We start from the raw sequence: 11,310 nt of genomic DNA on the forward strand, positions 1-11,310 counted from the left end.
TGTGCTGATTGTTGGAGACACAGCAAGAACACCACAGGCGGGGCCCTGCTGTCTTGGAATTTACAATCTGGTAGGAGAAAAAACAAAGTGAAGACGCCTTTGTCACCTCTTCTTTACCCTGACTCACCTTAATGATAGACTTCTAGCTCATCACCTTACTCTGAGCCCTGCCTCCATCAACTGCCAAAGTGATCTTTTTAAAATGCCATTCTAATCCTGTTCCTTTCTTGCTTAAATCCTTTGGTGATTAGTCAGACAGACCTAGAAGACAATTGGTAGGCCCCTTGAGTGCGACAATCAAGGTTCTCCAGAGATTGCCCTTACCCTGTACCCTTTTCCTGCTCTTTCTCCCCCATCATAAAACCCCAATTCAATTGGATGATTCCTTCTCCTCCCAAGATAACGTCCAGTATTTCTAAATCATTTGTGTGTTAGTTGCCAAGTTTTTAAAGACAGAGATTTTTGTGTGAACAAAAATGTGCATCTCTGCCTTGTCTAGCAACATTTGTGTGTGGGAACAGTTTGCTGAAGGCAAGGAGTGTGGCTGCCTACTCTAGGTCAGACATGGACTTTTCAAAGTGCCAGGGTCCCCTCCTGACCAAGTCTGCTTTCCTCATTCTTCTTGTCTGTCATATAGGTGTTTGTGCCTGTCACTCCTGTGCTATACCACCTTTTAACTTGAGCAAGCTTGAACATTGTGTAATGTAAACAGCACGAATGTGACATCAAAACCACAGGATGGTTTGAACCCCAGAAAAGTTTCCCAGTGCAAAAACTTCCCCATGGGGATCTATCTTTGGCAAACCAAAGGTCAGTAATCCAGAGACTGCTCGGGTTGAAATAAGCCTTCATGAAACATGACTGTGCCTTATGCCCCCATCCAGAAAATAGCCTAGTGGGTCACAGGGCTCATGATGGTTACACCACAGATGACATCAGCAGTGTACTGAGGGAACAGAAGTGCCCTTTGCCAGGCGTCCCTGGGTGCCTGCTAACGGGTTGCATGGATAAGCTGCTTTCACCATTTCTGCATTCTAGGCCATTGGTCAACAAACCACAGCTATTAACCGACAGAGACACAAAGAGATACTAACATACAAATGTGGCAGATGCAGCCATAGGAATATATATGCCCAGGGTATTATGGGAGCCGGAGAAGGGCACCTAACTCATCCTGGGAATGTGGTGGGGGAGCAGGCAGGACTTCCTGAAAGAGGTGATAGTTGAGCTTTGGATTCCATAATGAATTTTTTGTTAATTTAGTAGACTATTTTTTTAGAGCAGTTTTAGGGTTACAGAAGAATTAATCCGATGGCACAGAGTTCCCATAGACTCAACCTGTCCCCACCCACAGACTCCCCTGCCATTAACACCTTACATTAGTGTACATGAGTTACAATGGATGAACCAATATTAATACATTATTATTAAAGTCCATAGTTTACAGTAGGGTTCATTCTAGTCTATGGATTTTGACAAATGCACCATGTCAGGCACCTACCATTACAGTATCATATAGAACAGAGTCACTGTGCGAAAAATCTTGTGTGCTTCAACTATTCAGACCTCACCCTCTCACCCGAACCCTTGGCAGTGACTTTTCATTTACACTGTCTTTGTTTTGCCTTTTCCAGATGTTGTATGGTTGGAATCATACAGTATGTAGCCTTGACTGAGTTAAAGCAATATGATTTACGATTCCTCCATATCTGTATTGTTTAAGAGCTCGTTTTTTTTTGTCACCGAATATTATGGCATTGTATGAATGTCCCACAGTTTGTCCTTCTTTCTCCCCTTCCTCCCTCCCTCCTTCCTCCTCTCCCTTCCCTTCCCTTCCTCCTTCTTTCTTTCTCTCTCTCTCTCTCTTTCTTTCTTTCTTCTTCCCTTCTTTCTTCCTCTCTTTTGCTTTTTATTATGACCATTTTCAAACAAACTCAAAATTAGAGAGAATAGTACAATGAACTCCATGTACCCATCACCCAGCTTTATTTTACTATTTATCTTTTGCCTTTTTTTTAGGAGTATTTCACAGCAAATCCCAGACATTATATCATTGAATTTGTAAATACCATTCAATGTAAATACCATTATATCATTGAATTGTAAATACCTTAGTTCCATATGTAGCTCTAACAGGTAAGAATTTTTTTAAAAAAAATAACCACAGTTCCATGATCACACTTAAGGAAATTAACAATTCCTTATTCTCTTATAATACATGGTCCAGGTTTGATTTTCCCTAATTGTCTTAAAAATTACTTTTTACATTGGTTTATTTAAATCAGGATCCTAATAAGCTCTACACATTGCATTTAGTTGCTAAATCTCTTAAGTGTCTTTTAATCCATCACAGTTAACGCTTCCTCCTTTTTTCTTTATATGATTGATTTGTTGAAGAAACTGGGTAAATTATCTTATCACAGTCTGAATTTGGCTATTTGGTTTCTTGCAGAGTTTTAAAAATGTGACCCTATCCCTTGAATGTCCTATAAACTGGCAGTTATATCTAAAGACTTGATTGGATTTTGGCTCAATTTTCGGCAAGAAAATTTTACAGGTGGGACTATGTTTCCTATTGCTTCATACCAGGAGGCATATAATATCTAATTGTCACTAACAGGCTCTTTTAATCTGAAAACCTATTTCTTTCAGTTCTGGGATATTTTTGTGGCTTATTTCCATGAAGATTTCCTTCCTCCACCTCTCTATTTTCTTTGTCTTCGCTTTCTGGAACCCCAATTATTCAGATATCTGAGCTCTTGGAATGATTTTCGAATTATACTGTTTTTTCCTTCCTCTCTCTTATTATTTTATCTTTTTGTGTTTGGGTTTACTTTCTGAACGTTATCATCCAACTTGTATTTAGTCAGAGTTCTGTGCAGGAGACAGAAGCAGAAACCACTCTAGGTATTTTAAGCAGAACAGGATTTAATAAAGGGAATTAGGTGCTTGCAGACTCATTAGAAGAGCTAGAATTGCCTAAATCAGGTGGGACTTTGTTTCAAAGTCACCATAGCTGTGATTGAGAGGTCAGAGTTACTACTGCTACTCCTGTTGCAGCATCATAACTTCCTGATCACACAAAGCTGGGGACTGGGCACTGGACCGGGGAATCTGGCCACTGACCTTTGGCTCAGTAAAGTAAAGTTCAAAGACAAGAGGGCTGCTGTTTGGATTGAATAAGAAGTTGAAATTGAAGGGTAGCCTATGACATGTCAACTTGCGTGAGGTTTTTGATATCCATCCCACCAATTTTGGCTTTTCGTTTTAATGGGACAAAGGCTGAAATCCTGACTCAGAAAGGTCTATCGGTGTATCAGAAAAAGAGCTCCCATAGTTCTCACTAACTTTGCCAGACAAGGGTAAGCTGTGTCAAGGAGACCAGCATTCTCCAAACTCACTGAATTGAATTTTGGCTACATAATCACCTTTGTTTTCATATAAATGAGGTCATTTGAAAGGTAGATATCATTAATGTAAAAACAAAAGATGAATCTGTATTTCTGTTTCATGATAGCTGAACCAGAAATAAGTTTCACAGTGTGTCTAGGCTTTGCAGATTTCTGCCTGTAGAGAAAGTGGCAAAGCGTTGTCATGCTCCAGTACTTCCTCTAGCTTTGGAAAGTGCACACAGCTATTCACCTCCAGTCTCTTTCTTCAGAGTGCCAGCTGGGCAAAAAGAACCATGAATTTATTGGGTGTTTGTGTGTGTGTATTTTAAGAATGATATTTTTTAGCATTTAAGTAAGAAAACGCCTGCTGTATTCATTTTAAATAATGCATTTTCATTACATGGTGATGCATGAATATATTTTAATTGTAAGAAAACTAAACTATTAAAGATAAAAACTAAAGTCCCCTGTGATCACCACCGCACCAAGTCCGTTTCTCCTCCCGAGAAAGTAACCAAGTATCAATTACATAGGAGGGAGCATTAGATTATGCTGTGATAACAAACATTCTTAAAATCTCAGCGACTTACAACAACAAAGGTTTATTTCTTACATGTTTGTCATGGGTTGGCTTCAGCTGTATCTCTGGACACAGGTGGAAAAAGCAAGGAGAGTATGCTAATCTCATAACAGAGGGGAAAAATGGAATAGTGGAATCTTAAAGCTTCTGCTTGCAAGTTTCATGTCAGTTTCATGTTTCTTTGGTGAATGAAAATCATACGGAGGGGCAGTGAGCTTTTGTCTAAAGTTTTGAAGAGTGCATAAAACTATGGATATAGACATCATTGCTGTATAATTTATTACGGTCCTGAACCTGACTTTCTTCAAGCAAAAAATATGTCTTGGAAGTCTTTCCATGTTATACAAATACATCCATTTCCTTTCTAAACAGCTACATACTATGCCATAACATGGGTGTACTATAGCTTACACCCATATGTAAGCTATTTCCCTATTTGAAAAAAAATTAAATTGTTTCTAATTTTTTATTATTGCAAACAAGGTGTAGCCAATATTCCTTACTTGCCCCTTGTGCATATGTGCAAGTGTTTCTCTAGGGTGGGTACAGAGTCGTGGATTGGCTGATGAATAGCCTCCCAAGGAACTAGGCCAGTTTTTCCCTCTGTATCCCAATGTGGCACACTCATTAGGAGAATTTCAAAGAGAGTTTAATAACAGGACTGTTTACACAAAACAGTGCAGTACCCCAGGGCTGGTAACAGTGGGGCTGTTGCTCCCCTGGGCCTGAAGGAACGAGAGGAGAGAGCAGTTAGTAGAACAAGGAGGAGAACAGTGATGTGGAAAGAAATGGACAAAGCCAGCCCAGTGTGGCCCCATTGGAAGGAGCCAAGAATACAGGCCTCAAATCACTCTTTTCTCTTCGGTCTCCTACTGGGCTGACCTCACCCAGATGACAGAGGGCCAAGGAGCCTGTTGATGTAGCCCAGGCAGCCCTGCCTCTTGGGACACAGAGGAGGTGGAGAGGAAAGAACCAATCTGGAGGAGCACCCCCTCTCCCGCCCACTATCCTGGAAATGGCTTAATTATGTGCCAAGACCTTAAGCAAAAAAATCATACTTAAGTGCATTTTAAATTTGCATTGCCCTGATTATTAGTGAGGACTTCGGCTGATAATGTCAGGATGCAGAGTGTCTCTTCTTCCCAGGGCTCGGTGGTGGGAAGATGTAAAAGCCAGATACTGGTTCAGCCATTGTGTCATCATATTGGGGGCCAGTGGAGAGGATGAGCCAAGAAATGGATCTGGTGGCATCTTTTGAGTCCTGGATCAAGCCTTACCTGAGGCTACTCGTGACTGTTCGGTAACATGAGCCAATGAATTCCTTTTTGCTTCAGACACTTGTTGGTTGGTAGCGATTGTGTGTGTGTGTGTGTGTGTGTGTGTGTGTGTGTGTGAACTGAAAGACCTCCAGCTGATCTGGGATTTGAACTCCATTCTTTATCTCGTATCATGCTTCGTATGTTTTGTATATAAAAATTTAGGGCTAAATAAAGCCTTAGATATTATTCTATTCCAACTCTCATTTTTATTTATACATTCAAAAGTTTAAACATACAAAAACATTTCATTTTTGCTTCTAATTTTAAAAGTAAAGAAAGAGAACGTTGTAGGTAAAGTTGAAATCACTTTGATATCCTTCCCTAGTTCATTCTCCCAGGGGGACCACCATCATGGATTGGTTATATATCTTTTCCTACCATATTTTAATATTTTTACCACATATGTATATATCCATGAACAGAGCATAGAATTGCTTTGTGGGTTTAAAATTTTTTATATGAATGCCATCTTGTTGTATGTATCATTGTGTACTTTGCGTTTATCACTCACCCTTAGGTTCTCGAGAACTAAACATACTCACAGATGTGGTTCATTTTCACTGTTGTGATATACTCCATTGCCTGAATATACCACGATGTACTTATCTAATTTATTTCTATAATACACATTGAGATTGTAGGTTGTTTCCTCTATGCTGCGATAAACATCCTGGAGTATTTCATGAGACACACTAGCCAGAGTGTCGCTATGGTGTACATTTAGAAGTTGAACTACTGGATCACAAGACATGCACATTTTCCAGCCTTACACTGATGGGTAATTTACATTGGCTGTGCTAAATTACATTTCCACGAGCATTGTTTCCCCTATGCCCACATCAATACCTGGATTTTTGATTTTGTCAGTCTGACTGGTGTGAAATTGTATCTGCTTGTTTTAATATGCATTTCTCTTGTTATTAGTGAAGGTAAGCATCTTTGCCTGTGTTTATTGATTATTATACTTCCTTTTCCAACCTCCTTATTTTACCGGTGAGGGAAATATGGCAAAGGTCACACAGTTCATCGGCAACAATGCTGGTTCTAGAACTTGGATCTTCTAACTCCAATTTAGTTTTTTTTTCTCCCCAGCACACTGAATAATTTCCAAACATAAATTTTAAAGTGATATTGTTTCACTAACTGTAACAAAAACAGAAAAGAAAGGTATCTTTCCTCCTAATTAAATGTAGGGACTATGAATTGTCAATAGTTGGGTGCTGTATCAATTAGGGTTAGGTTTGTCTGTGAATAACAGAGATGCCAAATATCAGTGACTGTAACAAAAGTTCCTTTATTTTCCCTCTCCTGTAAAAGTTGTAGATAAGAAGTTTGGGTTGATTTGGTCATTTGCGCCATGAAGTTTTCTGGGAGTTAGGCTCTTTTCATCATGTTGCTTCGTTCGATATAGCTGCCATTTCCAAGCTCACCTCATGTTCCAAAATGGCTGCTCCAACTCCTGCCATTACAGCTGCATCCAAGTCAGAAGGAAGGAGGAAGAGACCAGCAGGGGTAAGGTGGAGGCATAGGGTGCAACCTGGCTATCTCTTAACGAAGTTTCTAGAATCTGCTCTGTGATTATTTGATTTGTGTCCTTTTGGACAGTACTCAGTTACATGGCCGTGCTGGGCTATAGGGAGATTGGGAAAATTGGCATTGATTTAGGGGACCATGTGCCGAGACACAAGGGAGATGACCTCTAAATACTATCAAAGTCCAGAAGGACATACATCCTTCTCTGGCAGGTGAGTCGTCCTGCTTTCTAGGAGGAGTGTTCCTGTCCTCTAAACTCCATGACCCCTGATTCTTCCCTCAGGGAGACTTTTGTCCAGTATCCTCATGGCCATGTCTAATAGACATTAGTGTCACCTTTTTTGGGATGGAACAGATGTTATAGCCCTGTTTTCTGATGGTTTTGGGATCCCGGAGTTTCTTGTTGCTTTGCAGAAGAAAGGGAGACATTTATTAGGGGACATTTAGTGGTCTCTGCCACAGATGCTGAAAAAAATGCCTGGCTGCATTGCAATTTGAGTTTTCCCTTCTGCCTGTGATCCTGAGAGCACTCCGCAATATACAATAAACTTCCTGTGTGAGATGGCAAACAGACATATGAGGAAATGCTCAACCTCACTAACCATCAGAGAAATGCAAATAAAAACTACAATGAGATACCACCTCACCCAAGTCAAAATGGCCATCATCAATAAATCAACAAACAACAAGTGCTGGCGCGGATGTGAAGAAAAGGGAACGCTTGTGCACTATTGGTGGGATTGCAGATTGGTGCAGCCACTGTGGAAAACAGTATGGAGGTATCTCAAAAATCTGAAAATGGAACTACTCTATGATCCAGTAATTCCACTCCTAGGTATCTATCCAGAGAAATCCAAAACTCCAATTCAAAAATCTTTGTGCACTCCTATGTTTATTGCAGCACTATACACAATAGCCAAGACATGGAAACAACCGAAATGCCCATCGGTAGATAACTGGATTAAGAAACTGTGGTGCATTTATACAATGGAGTATTATGCAGCCATAAAGAAGAAAGAAATCTTACCATTTGCAACAACATGGATGGACCTAGAGAACATTATGCTAAGTGAAATAAGTCAGACAGAGAAAGATAAGTACCATATGATCTCACTTATATGTGGAATCTAAAGAAAAGAATAAATGAATGAACTAATCAGAAACAGTTTTGGAGACAAAGAGGAAAAACTGAGGGTTGCTAGATGGGCGGGGGGGGGTGGGGTAAGGGGGAAGGTGAGGGGATTAGAAAACAATCAGTAACCACAAGATGGCCACGGGGTTTTGAAAATTAATATGGGGAACGTAATCAATAATGTTGTAAAGATTTTGTAGGGTATCCGATAGACATGTGTCCCATTTCGGAGACCACCTCAGGGAAGATGTAGATGCCTGATCACTGCACTGTACACCTGAAGCTGAACAATAATGAATGCCAACTATAATATTATATATATATATGTATATATAGTTATGTATACATTTACAAGAGGCAGAGTACAGCATTGGGAGTGGAGATAGTGGAAATGGGATGGCTCGGTGCGATGTCAGAGAGATAGTGGATGGGGTGGGGGGTCCACAGTGTGAGGGATATAAATGATAAAACGTCTAAGTAAAAAAAAAAAAAACCTCATAGACAAGACAGACAATAGTGGTTACCAGAGGGTAAGGGGGGTGGGGGGTGGGAGATGAGGGTAAGGGGGATCAAATATATGGTGATGGAAGGAGAACTGACTCTGGGTGGTGAATACACAATGTAATTTATAGATGATGTGATACAGAATTGTACACCTGAAATCTATGTAATTTTACTAACAATTGTCACCCCAATAAATTAAAATAATAAATAAATTAATTAAAAAAACAAAAAACTTCCTGTGTGCATCCTCCATGTTGAAATCTGATTCCTGGGGGACCCAATCCACAATAGGCTTCGAAATGAGACAGAACTGGGTTTGAGTCTTATCCCAAATACCCACTAGCTGTGTAGCCTTAGACATTATAAATCCACTATAAGTCTCTATAAACCTCAGATTTTTAATATCTAAAGATGTACTGATAATAGTATCTGTCTCTTGTAGTTACAGTGAGAAGAAAGAGAAATAATGCATATAAAACCCTTAGCACCCCTTCTAACACAGCTCTTTGCTGGCTTTTCCCCAAGCCAGTGTCCCCATGCCTCACTAAAGCAGACCTGTTGTGCTAACTTATTTCCAGCAGATGGCGCCAGCGGACAAGGCTGCAGTCTTGTGAGACTCAGTTAATAATTTTCACTGTTTACATCAGTTTCACATGCTTTATCTCATTTGATTCTCCATCAACCATTAACCAAGTGCTGACTATTCTGTCACTTATTCTTTCATCTTTTCTTCAACAAATGCTTACTGAGCACTTAACTCCAGTCAAAAGACAGCTTTAAATCCCTTCTAAAACCTGGTGGTGGCTAATAAAAAAAGAAAACACATAAAACTCCAAGATGCTGCTGGAAAGCCGGATTGAGATGGAAAGATAAGTCTTAGCCACTAGTTCTGGGTTGGTGCCAACTCGTATTCTCGAAGGAGGCTGCTTTAATAAAGCGGAAGAAGCTTAATTTGACTGAAACTGAGTCAGGAAGAAAGCCAAGGTGCTTCCCCAGGAACCATCCACCGTCCTTCCCAGAGGCTATTCATATGAGGGCAGAACAGTTGGTTCTTGGGCTGGTTAAAATTGCTGAGTAGGAGAAAGAGGAAAGAAGTCCATCAAGGAGGTGTTGAAGGGCTTGGAGAGGACGGGGCTAGCTGGCCTGGATTCAGGAGCTCCAGACAGAAGTGACTTTGCAGGTCCCTCAGCTTTACTGGTAGGCCAGCAGCCCTTCCTGGAAGCCCTGAGCCCAGGGCCCGGTCGAAGTCTATTTGTATGGTAGGGATCGCAGGTGCCCACCTCAACCTTCTCACAGCCACTTTAGACCTGTGGGGGAATGAGCTTACTTGAAGGTCACCTCAGCGGTGCAATTTTGGGGGTGCCAAGAAGGGCTCCCTCCATGGGTGAAATCCCTCTCTCCCTCAACAATCAATCTCTGGTGCCCAAAGTGCCACTATTAGTAATGAACTGTCCCTTAAAATGGGAGTTAAGAGAAGCATTTCTATATAGGTGTGTGTGTGTGTGTGTGTGTGTGTGTGTGTGTGTGTGTGTGTGATTATGTTTATTTCAAGAAAAGTTTGCAAATACACTCATCAGTTATTACCATGGTTTATCTTGAGCCAGAAGCTCGGGGGCACAGCTTATATGACATACTCATGTCCAAGATGCAAAGGAAGCTGGGAAGTCAACATTTGATATTTTCTGCCTTCTCTGTGGAAACTGAACTCCAGGTTCCAAGGAGTCTAATAAAGTAGGCAACTCCCTTAAACAGAAAAGGGGTTCAGATGTTGGGAAAGAAAAAAAGAATGACATGATTAGCTTGATGACTGTAGAAAAATTATTGAAATCTCAGTACTCAAGTTTTCCCATCTGTGAAATGGAACTACTATTAGTACTTTTCTCAAAGTGTTTAGAAGATTAAAGGAATGACAATTCTTATAACTGTGTCAGCTAGCCACATAGTGGCTTAATGAATGCCGGATCTGATTTTTCAGTCATATTAACCTTTTGGCTTAAGCCATTTGGAGAGTTGGTGATTTTGTTTTTTTCTACTTGCAACTGACAGTCCTGACTAATACGAGGACAAATGACACCTCACAGGGTTGTTGTAAAGCTTGAATGAGGAAATGTATGTCGAGTTCCTGGTATACGGGATGGTCTCCATAAATGATAACTACTTGTTGCTATTACTAATACCATCACTACCAATGGTTCTTTATGATGTTCTTTTATGTCATTGCTAAGAGCAAGATTTTATAAGAGGTACCCAAACTGGCAATCTGAAGAGAGACTTTGATTATTTGGGGGTTACAAGAGGATCCAGGATTCCAGAGCTAAAGAGAACACCAATTCAGGAAAGTGAACACACAGGTGAACTCAGCAAATATTTGTTGACTGGAAGACTAAAGGGAAGAAAGAATTTAGAAAGAGGTTCTTTTCTGAAAGCAAGAATGACATTTATAATCCTAACTAGCATTTATGGGGGACCTACTCTGAGCGAGGCTCTGGGTTTGCTGTTGGAGCCACAGAGATGAACAAAGCACCATGTTTGTTTTCAAGGAGCTCCCAGCCTAGTGCATGGGTGGAAAGCCCAGGTGCCCACAGGGTCTAGTCTGGTGATGTAAATGAGGGAAGTGGGCCAGGTGTGAGGAAGGGACAGGGGTGAATATTTTACTCCCTCCTTTAGTCCACTGTAAGAAAAAAACAACACTGCAAGAGTTCTGACAAATGGCTCTGATACGAGGTTTTCTTGCGGAGACAATAGGACATGGTGGGGACTGTGGAGAAATGGAAAAGCCACGCTCTGGTCTGCCACAAGGTTGGAAAAGTGCATGCATGTTGCTGGATTTCTAATTTGTTAAGGAAAGCC

This window comes from Rhinolophus ferrumequinum, chromosome 23 (assembly GCF_004115265.2).
Source record: "Rhinolophus ferrumequinum isolate MPI-CBG mRhiFer1 chromosome 23, mRhiFer1_v1.p, whole genome shotgun sequence".
NCBI classification, from domain to species: Eukaryota; Metazoa; Chordata; class Mammalia; order Chiroptera; family Rhinolophidae; genus Rhinolophus; species Rhinolophus ferrumequinum.